Source organism: Dipteris shenzhenensis, chromosome 12, assembly GCF_047967505.1.
Source record: "Dipteris shenzhenensis isolate YYH24624 ecotype China chromosome 12, Dip_SZ_1.0, whole genome shotgun sequence".
Lineage (NCBI taxonomy): Eukaryota > Viridiplantae > Streptophyta > Polypodiopsida > Gleicheniales > Dipteridaceae > Dipteris > Dipteris shenzhenensis.
In genome coordinates, this window is record NC_141607.1 from 49,840,673 (window position 1) to 49,853,787 (window position 13,115).

The following is a 13,115-nucleotide window of genomic DNA, read 5'->3' on the forward strand; positions in this document are numbered from 1 at the left end:
TAGTCTACCTGCTACTGCTGACTTGCTTACCACTTCAGATGATTCTTTTATCTCAATCAGAGGTCAAGGATGAATCCAAAAGGGATTATTTTGATCTCTAATAGCATTTGGATGAAGAAAATCTTTTATAAGATTATTGTTAATACATAGAATGTCATCAATGTTACCTAAACATGTGTTTGAAGAGTGGTAACAAGTAAACTCTACGAAGTTTCATGAGCCTTAAAATGAATAAAGACTCATACCAAAAGAAATAAACAATGAGTGATAAGCCATGATTGTACTAAAATCAATTTGTTTTTGTCTAGGCAAATTGAACCTTGTATATTTGTCAAATATTTAGACCATTTTGGCTCTTGAAAGAGTGGGCCCATAAAAAACCTAAATTTCCAAGTCCTTTTTAAAAGCTGACACTTCATTAATATGGATAATTAACTTCATATTTGAGGTATTTGTTAATCTTCCATTGAAAATTAACTCTATCTTTTGCTCATCTTTTGTGTTGATATAGCTAAGTGCTATGAATCTTTACCTTATTATGGAGATAATTGATTAGTAACCATACTTGCAAAGGTGGTTACTCAGGCCTTCAAGCAAAAACCCATAGTGACAATGACATTCTCTTCATGTCTAGTCTACCTGCTGCTGCTGACTTGCTTACCACTTCAGATGATTCTTTTATCTCAATCAGAGGACAAGGATGAATCCAAAAGGGATTATTTTGATCTCTAATAGCATTTGGATGAAGAAAATCTTTTATAAGATTATTGTTAATACATAGAATGTCATCAATGTTACCTAAACATGTGTTTGAAGAGTGGTAACAAGTAAACTCTACGAATTTTCATGAGCCTTAAAATGAATAAAGACTCATACCAAAAGAAATAAACAATGAGTGATAAGCCATGATTGTACTAAAATCAATTTGTTTTGGTCTAGGCAAATTGAACCTTGTATATTTGTCAAATATTTAGACCATTTTGGCTCCTGAAAGAGTGGGCCCATTAAAAACCTAGATTTCCAAGTCCTTTTTAAAAGCTGACACTTCATTAATATGGATAATTAACTTCATATTTGAGGTATTTGTTAATCTTCCATTGAAAATTAACTCTATCTTTTGCTCATCTTTTGTGTTGATATAGCTAAGTGCTATGAATCTTTACCTTATTATGGAGATAATTGATTAGTAACCATACTTGCAAAGGTGGTTACTCAGGCCTTCAAGCAAAAACCCTTACAACCTTTATCTTGACCCATTTCAATGAGCCTAAAGGGACAAATTAGGAGTGTATATATTCTCATAATAAGTTTGGCTAGGGCAAAATATCTATACATTTATATATAGGCTCTATCCCACGGCTTCTGCAGGATGAGCAAGGTGTTTAGTGTTTGCATGGTTCTGAAGCTTTTGTCACCTATAAATATATCGATGTCATTATTGTAGTACACATGTAGCTTAGGACCTTGGGTTGTATTCTAGTGAGAGACATTGGCTCAAGTGTGGAAAGCAAACATTGCACATGCTTCTATGAAAGGAACATTCATTAACATGGTCGAAGTAATGAAGGATTTTGCCTCCATCGGGGGTTTTAAGGTTTAAAAAGAGTTTCAGGATTTATAAGGGGGCTTTAAGGTTCAAAAGGAGGTTCTAGGGTTTAGAATGAGGTTCCAGGGTTCAAAAGGGGGTTCAAGGTTCAGAAGGAGGATCTAGGGTTTAGAGTAGAGTACATGGTGGAGAACGTGTCTCCCTCATAGATCATGGAGGTCAAGGGTTTAGGAGCTCACCCAAGAGGGTAAGGGTTTAGGGGAATCATAGGAGTGGGAGAGAAGGAAGGTGTAAGAGAATGGGCGTGAGGGAGAGAGAGGAGAGTAGGAATTGCAAAGCTGGAGGAGAGGGGAGGACATGCTCTTAGACGTGGAGTGAAGGGATGCATGGACACTTGGAGACAATTTTATAGAACACCAAAATAGAATTCAACACAATGCTCCAAAGAGTGTGGGCTTCATTCCATTAAGGGATATTCATACAAGTTGGAGAGCTTCTCTTTACATGTAGGAATTTGTAAGACTTTCTCTCTCTACATGTAGAACTGGCATTTAGGATGCATATGTAGAAGTTGCATGTAGGAGTTGCATGTTGCATGCATGAGTTGCATGTAGGAACTGCATGTAGGAATTGCATGTAGGAACTTCATATAGAAACTGCATGTAGGACTTGCATGTTGCATGTAGGAACGACATGTAGGAACTTGCATGTAGGACTGCATGCTGCATGTAGAAACTGGATGTAGGAATTGTATGTAGAACTTGTATGTAGAACATGCATGTAGGAGTTTCATGTAGGACTTGCATGTAGAACATGCGTGTTGGATTCCTAAGAGATATTATTCCTAGACTTGTGCAAGTACAAGTGGAGCTTTGCCACTACTCTGCACACACATTTTGTGCTACTTGAGTCCATGTGGACACAAAGTTAACATTCCCCTGGAATCCGGATCCATTTTACTACCCATCGTCAGGTTATGGCCTATTGTGATCACAGAGTTGGTATGCCATTTGTGTAACCCAATGGCTATGAAACTTGTGGCATGCTAGTCGATCATATTGTAATGCCTTTGCACCATATAATTTCTTCTCTATTTCTAGGAAGCCTATATCCACCATTGGTTTAAAAAGAGATATGTGGCGTGTGTCAAAGAAAATGACCTTTGATAGAGTCTGGCTTGTAGTCTAAGCATTGATCCATCTATTGGGATTGAAATTGAGTGTACGCAAATGGCGATCGATGTGGTTGGGGACCTCCAACATGTATTCCAAGTTTTTGCAAAAGATAGCACTTTGTCAGAGGATGCAGTCAATGTTGCCTCGCATTATTGCCTCATGCTATTGAAGTGCTCAGATCAGTGTGCCTTGTATGTTCCATTCTACTCCATAGTTTGGCTCAATCATTGGCCAATTAAATGTGTGATCCTTACCCAAAGTGTGTATGTTGGCCGCCCATCTATACCGTCGTGGAACTGCATAGATTTTGGGATGGGTTCTGAGGCATGGAGGTGCATGGAGGTATTCATTCAAGAATTTTACATCAAAAAGCTTGGGGTGATACCAGTCCGCCGGTTGGGGATCCAAGCTTCAGTAAACTGATGTTAATGAAGGTTGACTGGGAAGTTGCTAAGAGTCCATCTGCCAAGAGTTTTCATATCTCATTTTTTTTTAATGGGGTTAATTGGAAGTGGTATTACATCTAAATCATAACCATCATTGGCATGGGAGTGGATTTTGATTATTTGGATCTGAATATTCAAAATCAAAGATCTAGTCCATTTCTGTTGATGGCATCTCAAGTAGTATCGGAGGTGATGGTAGTGCATAGAAAAAATCTAGGGACATGAAGGAATAATATAGAAGAGTGTTATTTGTGGGAAGGGTATCTGAGGGGGGGGGGGGGGGGGGGGGGAGAACTAGGAAAATGGATTGAGCAACTTGGTAATACTCGGAGGCAGGATTAGTAAGGGTAGGAAAAAAGTTAGGACTGAGGAGATGGTAAGTTTGTGATGTTTGGTGAGTTGGAAGTGGTGAGAGGCAAGAGCAAAGTGACAATGAAGAGAGTAGATATTTGGCTAGAGCTCAAGAAAGGTTAAAAGGGTTGTGGCAGCAAGGGAAAGTGAGGTTATGATATTGGCATAGAGAGCGGTTAGATATGGCAAGCTAGATGTGAGATAGGCCATGTCATCCTCTAACACTTCTTTCTGTTGGTGAGATGGGATCATCAGCTGGCAGGGTGGGATGTTGGTTATGTCATGCCCTCTAGATAAGAGTGGTGGATTTTATAGCAATGGAAATAGACCACCAATGATCTTGAGGGGAGGACTGCCCATGAGGCAACATATGCTATGAAAGCATCCTTCCTAAGTGCAGTAAACCCAGCATGTGTGGATAGGCAGAAGATATTTTTTTCATCTGCTCACAAGTCTTGACAAATTTTGTGCATAGTTTTTGCCCCTATGGAACATTCCCATTTTATGTTTGGATAAGCGGGTATGATCTTGACTTGGAGTTGTTTCCATTGGATGAGTGCCCATGCTCTTAGATGATCTTTGGCTTGATCTTTGGCTTGTAGAGCAACCATAAGTTCTCGTACACTTTGGTCGTGCACTATAGTGGGACTTCATTTGTGGTATCATCCATTGCCTCGTTGTTTTGCACTAGCAATTGGAGTTCAACCTTTGAGTTGGCTACCTTGTGGGAGTGCAGCTCATCCAACCTTTCCTTATGATAGATGGATGTATATGCATCCTTAAGATTTTTCATCTGCAAAGGTGATGTGTGCTTGCTGATGAATGGCTTCATTGATATTTGACCATTGATCCAAGACTTGAGCAATGCTTGCCTTTGTTTTTCCCACAATGCTTGCATGCCTTGTACTTGCTCTTTGATGAAAACTTTACTGTAAGTACTTCTGTGTGTACTTTACCCATTCTTAAAGTGTTCTTTCTTTTCTCCTCTTGTAAAGCACTGATGATGCCCTCCATGTGGGTTGGTGAAGATTCTTCAAAGTAGTTACAACATAATCATACGCTTGAGGCATGCTTTTTAAGAGCACAACCATAGCATCATCTTCAATCATTGGAGAGTTGATTGAGGCCAATTGTGTCATAAGACTCCTCAAAGTATTAACATGAGCTACAACATTGTCTCCATCCATCTTAAGTTCAATGAACTTAATTTTCAAATTTAACTCAGAAGTATGAGAGCTAGCACCAAATAATACATCTATCTTATGCTATGCCTCAAAAGGGGATTCCAAATCTGAAATATGATGCACATAATCATCTCCCAAACCTAATGCAATTATTGCATAAGCTTTCTCTATCCTTTAAGGATCTACAGGTCTAGTTGAAGAAGAATCACTTGCTTTCCCTTTACCTTTAGTTGTGGTTGATTCTCCTTCTTGATATGATTGATTCCCTGACTTGACCAAGTCCCACAAATTCTCTTTCATAAGCACAAATTTGATTTTCATTTGCCAAGTGTGAAAACCTTAGCCATTGAACTTGTCAATCTTAAAGGTAGCCATGAGAGGGTCTTATCTTTATCAAGTAGTGTCTACTCTCTTACAAAATGACTAATCTTGCTGAGCAAAGAAATCTCCCTCACCATATAAATGTAGATTTCTAGAGAGAAACTCAGAAAAGCCTAGTTGTTTATAATATGCATACCTAGTTGGCTTCTCCCAAAGCTTAGCATTGGAAGAGCATTGAGAGCTTGGCATTTTAACAAGATATCAATGCCAACTGAACTACAGACTGAAAGAGCATTCTCTGAACTGTAGTTTAGCACCACTTCATACCTCAACCATCAACTTAGCATTTACTTTAGCATCAAACTTCAAGAACTGTAAAAAATGCTTACAAAAAATAGAGTAACTTGGAGGCTTGATATCTCACTCCACATAACTTCAAATTTGGGGCTTTGTGAGCTAGAATGAAGTCCCTATATTAGACAAGAAGCACGTAGAGGAGGGGTGAAAATTTGTGCCACGTTGCCCGTGAGAGTCACGCCAATGTCAACCGGTCTTTTGCTAAATTCTCAGAAACCACTAGACCAAATGGGCTCAAATTTCACTACGAGCAAGCTCTTAGTACTGCCTAAGTTGTGCTTGAAGGCCAGGTCGTCATTTGTACTGTAGAGGTAGAATTTTGCTAACATGCACAGAAGACAGAGAGTGTTGGTACGCATAGCAAAGACGATATCTCGAGGAATTATTTGAGCCAAAGGTGTACCCCAGGGGGAAGAAACTTCAGTTCAGAGGGTTTGGCAAATGGCGCAATGGATGAGGAGAACAGAGCTTAGAAAAATTTGAAGAGAAAGGAAGAGGGAGCTTCAAAAATGGAGGTGGTGGAGAAGATGATGAGGTGGCACTTTCAAAGTGGATTCTCTAGAACCTATATGCTCTGATACCAAATTAAGAGATGGGTGGGATAGAAGAGGTGCATAATGACACAAAGGAAGAGCACAAGTGAAGGCAAAATCAAGTGTATTGAAATGAAGGGTGAACCTCCCTTATATAGACTAGAGAGGAAGGTGTCCTAGATCATAGGCACCTCCCCTACATCAGTGGCAATCAGCCCCTACATCATAGAAACTGGCTAAATCAAAGGAACCTCTCATGTGGGGGCCTTTGTACTTACATTATCACCTGTGTCATGGTCTGACACCTCATAGCACTAGATGTGCTTCTACTACACACACACACACATGTGACTCCCCTATATGCACACATGCAACTAAGAGCAAGCCCTTAATCACATTTATCCCAGCTACAACCTTTGTATTGGTGGCAAGTTGGTCTTTTAATAGTTGGCATTCCCTTGTAGGCTCCTCAATGCTGAAACTGTGTGTGTCGCCTAATGATGTTGAAGCTTGTACATGCACTCCATCTGATTTTATTCTATTGTGCAAATCATATTTAGAAAAAGTGAAAAGAGTGGTTGATCCAACACTAATAAGGAATTATGGAAATACTAATGTTAGTGATGAGGTCGATGAGACAATTGAAGGAGAAGAGATGGAAGAGCCATCAAATGTAAGAGATATATTAGCACTAATGGGAATGCAGATCTACAAAACAAACGGATCACAAATGAGTACCTCGGCACGTAATGGGAGTGTAGATTTACAAACAAATGGATCACATGTGAGTTTTGATGCAATAAATGTCAGTTAAGGAAGAAAAAGAAAAGGAAGAGATCAGTCATCTATGGAGGATGATTTTCTTCGACAACAGTGCACAAAGAGCACTTGACTTGCTAGATTGTGTGGGGGCTAAAAGCCACTGTGTCTTAACCCCGGGTATGTACAATACTCAAACACATATATATATATGGATGACATAGAAGATTAGGGTGTTCTTCACCCACCAACAAATAAGTGTCCTAGTAGCGGTCATTGCCATGAGGCCATGATTTGTTGGACATACCTTATGCATAGCACTCTAGTTACAGTTTGAGCCATGTGTGCTCATTCGTGATTTGAATTGGGTTGCAACGGATTCTTTACAGGCCATTTGTATACATTGCGGCCCTTGTTGGATGCGTTGATAGGCCCACATTGCCTTTGGGATGCTTTATTGGATGAATGTTTAGCACACAAATGCTATTTTATGCTAAGGGATAGCTTTGATGCATTGCAATTAATACATTGATTATGCTATGCTTTCTTGGATGAGACATTGATGATGCTTATGTCCATGGATGGTGTTTATGATTGAAACATTTGGCTCTTATTGGCATTGGGTTTGCCATTGTTTTGTCATTGCAGGTTGGCATTTTCTTTTGAGCCACATTTGCTCATCTGGATGCATAGTATATGCACATTAGTCAGTTGCATTCTGATGTTTTGAGCTTTGAGTTTTTAGTGACATTACCCTCCATTGTGGTATACATATTTGGATGCACCTAGTATTTGGTGTGATTCTTTCTTGCACACACTAGAATCAGGGATTTTGCTTTATTTGCATCATGGCATCCTCTTTGATGACTGAAAAGGAGTTTTTCAGCATTAAAAAGTTTGATGAAATAAATGTTTCTTTGTAGAAAGAAAAGATAAGAGATGTGCTTATTCAAAAGAAGCAAATTAAACCCTTGGAAGGGATTGCAACTAAGCTTGCAGCTATGCCTGAGGATGATTGGAGTGAGTTGGATGCATTAGCAAAGTCTACTACTAGACTTTATCTTGCAGAGTCAGTTTATTTCACAATAGTAAATAATCAGACTATGGAAGATATGTGGAAGAAATTTTGTGCCACTTATGAGAAGGAAACTACCTCTAATAAAGTTTACCTCATGAAGAGGTTGTTTAAGCTAATGAAGGAAGGAGTCTCCATTTCTTCTCAATTGAATGAATTCAATATTATTTCGAGCTAGCTTCAGGCTCAAAAGCTGAATTTTGATGCAGAGACTAAGGCAATATTCCTCTTGTGTTTATTGCCATCCACATGGGATACCTTCTGTACAACGATCAGTAACTATGCACCTGGTGGAGTACTGAAGTTTGATGATGTTGTCGGTAGATCGTTGACTGAGGAGATTAGACGGAAGTAAATGGATGGCAACAAGCAAGATGTAGCCTTAAATGAGCAAAGGGGACGATCACAATTCAAGGAAAAGTCCCAAGAAAGAGGAAAGTATCGTAGCAAATTCAAGGCACGGAACATTGAGTGAACATTGTGGCAAGAAGGGCCACATAAAAAAGGACTACTACAAGATGAAAAGAGAGCAAAAGGATAAGAAAAAGAATGCAAATTGAGGTGGAAATAAAAAGGAAGAGAGTCCAAGCTAGGACAAAGGAAAATTGAAGATTGAGGAGATCGATGCAGTCATCACTGGTGATAGTGACAATGACATTCTCTTCATGTCTAGTCTATATGTAGAGTTTCTTACCACTTCAGATGATGCATATTCCCAGGATTGAATTTTGAATTCTGGTGCTTCATTCCATGTTACTACCCATAGGGAATGGTTCTCCACTTATGACAGTGGAAAGACAAGTTGTGTGCATCTTGGAAATAACTATGCATGTTACATAGTGGGAGAAGGTGACATAAACTTTTCTTTTGCAAATGGGTTTGCTTTTGTTTTGAAAATTGTGAGACATGTTCCTAAGCTGACCAAGAGTCTCATTTCAGTGGGTCAGCTAGATGATGCTGGCCAAACCACCTTTGGCTTTTAGAGTTGGAAAATTCAGAATGGCTCTATGGTTTTGGCAAAAGGTGCCAAGTGTGGGACATTGTATCCCTTACATGTACCAGGGGTGTCTAATCATGTTGTTGCAAAAACCAAGCAGCCAAGTACTTCTTTGTGGCATTGCTAGTTGGGGCACATGAGCTAGAATGGAATGACACTCTTATGCCATTTGGATTATGTACCACATTTGAGTTTTTCTGACTTTGAATTTTGTGAGCATGGATGTTTTTATCGAAGGTATATATATATATTAATATAAAATCTTGGTGAAATTTTATCAAGCTATTTTTTTTAGTTTCACAATGTTGATAGCGCACAATTTTGTATATTTTCATTTGAATTTTGAAGTAAAATATGTAAATCCTTGTGAAACTTCCAATTTTTTCACATAAAAGTTTCAAATCCTGGCGAATGTTTCAAACATTTATTTGTATTAAGGCATACAAACTTTCGACACCAATATAAATGTTTCGCTTCTTAACGAAACTAACATGAAAAAATCATCCTTGTTTGTGAGCATTGTCTCTATGGGAAGCAGACTAAATCAGTCCATAAAAGAAGGGGAAAGAAAGATCTTGAAAAGCTTGATTTGGTGCATTCATATGTATGTGGTCCCATGCCTACAAGGTCATTAGGCGGGGCTGAATACTATGTGACATTCATTGATGATGCAACTAGGAAAGTGTGGGCCTATGCTATGGCTCAAAAGAGCGACGTGTTCCAGGTATTTCATAATTTGTTGGTTTTGGTTGAAAATCAATCAGGAAGACCATAGAATTCTTAAATGCCTATGGATTGACAATGATGGATAGTATCTCTCTCATGACTTTCAACATTTATGTGATACACATGGGATCAAGAGGGAGCTCACATCCCCTCATATTCTAGAGCAAAATCTAGTTGTAGAACAGATGAACCGCACCATTTAGGAAAGGTTACAATGTATGCTTTCCAACGCAAGTCTTTTTTGTGGTTTTTGGGCTGAGGCAATGAAGACTGTAGTGCATGTGATCTGTTAGCTTCATCTCAGTGATGAACAATTCTAAGATTGCCACATGATAGGAACTATCTTGGCTTTGCCCTCAAATTACCATGCTCTTAGCCTTGATAACTTTCCATGTGTCGTTGATGGATACACAAAACCACCCATCCTTCCATTCGTTATCTTCCATCAATACCTTCCATCTATTTTTCTCAAGATGAACCAACTTTAGCCATGCTACTTTCAATTGCTTTAATGTGTGATCTACTTCTCTTATAACTATATATTTGAGATCATTCAATGAACATAAGGTATCAAGATGAGACTTTAGTAAAACAATATCATTTACCTCTAGCCAAGGAGGAACACATCCAACACAGCCAGGCTAGATTAAGCATGTTCTCAATCCTAAATCTATTGTCTCATATGCAATGATACCACCTCCATGTTGCAAAGGAATAAACTTATGCAATAAAGAACTTATTGGCCTTATACAATCCCATGTGTATGGAAGATATGCATTTTGTAGAACACTCATGCTAGTAGGGGTATCTACATCTAATCTTTCATGTCCTCTTTCAACTGCAACCCGTTGCCTATAGTAGTGCGCTCAAAATAATAGTTGTATGTCATTTGTGGTAATTAATTTGGGTTCCTACTATCGAAAGCTATCTTGAAACAAATAAGAAGCATCCCAAAAACATGTCATGTCATTTGCAAGCTCACTATCCACCAACTCCTCATCTTGTATAAGGAGAGCCTCAACTCTAGGATTTTAGATTAGGATTAAGGAATGCCTTTGCCACAAATATGTACAAAGAAAGTGATTACCCTCATTGGAATGATCTAGAAATGTTTGGTTCCAGGCCTCCTATTATTAAAAACATTGAAATAAAAACCTTCCAACTATGTGGTCTTAGGTAGTGACTCATGTGTCATGGGATCTAGCCCAATAGACAATGTGGTACTCCCTCCAAGTGAATTTGGATGAAGAGTAATGCATGCAAATGTTGGTTGCTAGTTTCATCTAGCAATTCTTGGATTGTTGCAATCATGAATCCAGAAGAGAAGAAGGGGGAAGGGAATGTAGAAGAGAGGAGGAGGGAAAAGGGAAGAGAACATGGCATTCACAAGAGGCATGCAAAGGAAACAAGAACAAAGTTCAAGAGATGAAAGAGAGATTGTATTCCAGTGAGAGCATATAACAATTGAAGGCCAAACCCAACTACTTGGGCTTTTATAAATGCCACCTTTTGAAAGGAAGGCCAACCCTATTCTTTCTTGACCACTGTCACTTTCTTCCTTGATTCTTTACAATCATCTTGGGCCCATCTGGCTCCAAGGCACAGTCCTAGCTCTATGAACTTGCCACCATCTATCAAATGGCATTACCAACCAATGTGATTACCATGCCCCCCTTTCTACTCTTGATCCACAATCCCATGGATCATGTAAAGGTCATGGTTGTTGGAGTATGGTCGATGAAGATCATTCCTTTTGTGCACTCGTGTGAACTTTCCCAGGCTGCATGGCTTTTTAGTCCTTCAGTGGATCCCTGGTTCTGGAATTGTTATTGGAAGGATTGATATTTCATCTGGTGATGTGTGGCTTCTAGCACCAGATTTTGCATGGCATGAGCAATTGCAGTGGCTAGGCATTGGGTGGATGGATCAGAGCCGAGTACTTATACCTTTCAAATAAAGAAGAAGAAAAAGAAAAATCTAACATTTAAGTTATTAAGAAGAAGGTGTTAATAGGGTTGATGTAAGATCGTAGTGTCCTAGCAGTGTTAGAGTCAATAGAGTATTACCATGCTCCTCCTTAAGTCCCATATTTGATTTGAGTGGGAGTTATGTTGGAATCTCATTAGACTTGACATGCCATGTTTGTATGCCTAGAGTTGTGCATGACATTTTGACATGCCATGTTTGTATGCCTAGAGTTGTGCATGACATTTGTCTTGATTTTTTGCATAGGGGCTTCTTTCTAAACCTATTTCATGGATTCCACTTCATTGAGGCTTTTTCCTTGAAGTTTCTTTGAGTCTAATAAGGTTGTGGTGCAATTTAGGAGCTCTATTTTTTTGAGTCATCGAATCCAAGGAGTGTAATAATACACCATACAACTCCTACAATGAGGACTATGGTTGAAGAGGTTTATAGCATCTTGGATTATAGGAAATTTCTCAAAGTTAAAAGTGATATTATGTTGGAAGGTGCAAATGGTTAAGTGGGTACTAGTCTTTGTCAAAAAAAAGAAAAAGAATAAGGGAAAATTAAAAGTAAAATTTAAAAAAAAGAAGAGGAAGATTTGGAGTTAGATAAGGAAGGGTGGTTTTACTAAATGAATGTGGAAAAGCTTTAAGGGTCACATGAAACTCATCTAGACCCATTTTGTGTCATCAAATTCACCTTGCAATCGAATGCATGATCTAGATTTGTTGGTGTAGAACCACTTGTTTTTCCATTTATGGACAAATGCATTGGGACACTGGGGGTTGATATGAGCTTAAGTAGCCCTAGACCTTAAAGAAGTAATTAGGTTGCATGCCTTGTTGATAGCCATGAGCTATATGAATTGACTATCTCATTTATTTGGGTCTTCATCATAGTTCGATAATCGCTCGAAGTAGTATTATCGAGACACTGATGGGGACCTTTGTTAGTCACGTGTTTTCTACCCATGGTAGCAACATTTCTGTAAGGTCTTGGATGTCTTTTGCCGTAGTAGCTTCTTATGGGTCTACTCTAGTTTTAGGAGCATGATCTTGTGGGTCTACTACTATGGAGGTGGACCGAATGTCATGTTGAAGGAGTGATTTTGTAATTCTTTGTTGGGACACCCATCAAAGACTTTGAACTACCCTCTCCTTTCCCTTTGCGGACCCTATAGTAGGTTCTTGTGGAACCTCTCCATTTTGAGGAGCAGGTTCTTGTGTAACTACTGCCAGTGCATTCTTTGTTGTCGTGGTGATGTAGGATTAAACTTTTAGGGTCTCCACTCTCATTGGTGTGGCTATAGAGGGGTGAAGTGGCCCTTGAGGCAAGCAAGAGAAGGTGGGCTACATTGTTGATGATGCTTAGGGATCCACATTTGAGTATTGCCATCATAATATCCATAATAACTGTCTTGTGCCTTTGTTAATTACATCCTCTCTTATGTTCCAAATTCATTGTATCACTGTAATAAAGTGATATATATTATTTGAAGTAAATTTAAGTAGGACTACAATGTCTCAAAGATCTTTTGTGTTTGTTTAGCCCAAGTTTCTTTTGAGGAAGTTCTTAGTGAAGATAATTTTTCATTCACATTGGAAGGTTCTTGAGTGACTTCCATTGTGACTGGCATGGTTGGTGTGACAGGTTCTTGTATAGCTCCCATGAAGCTTA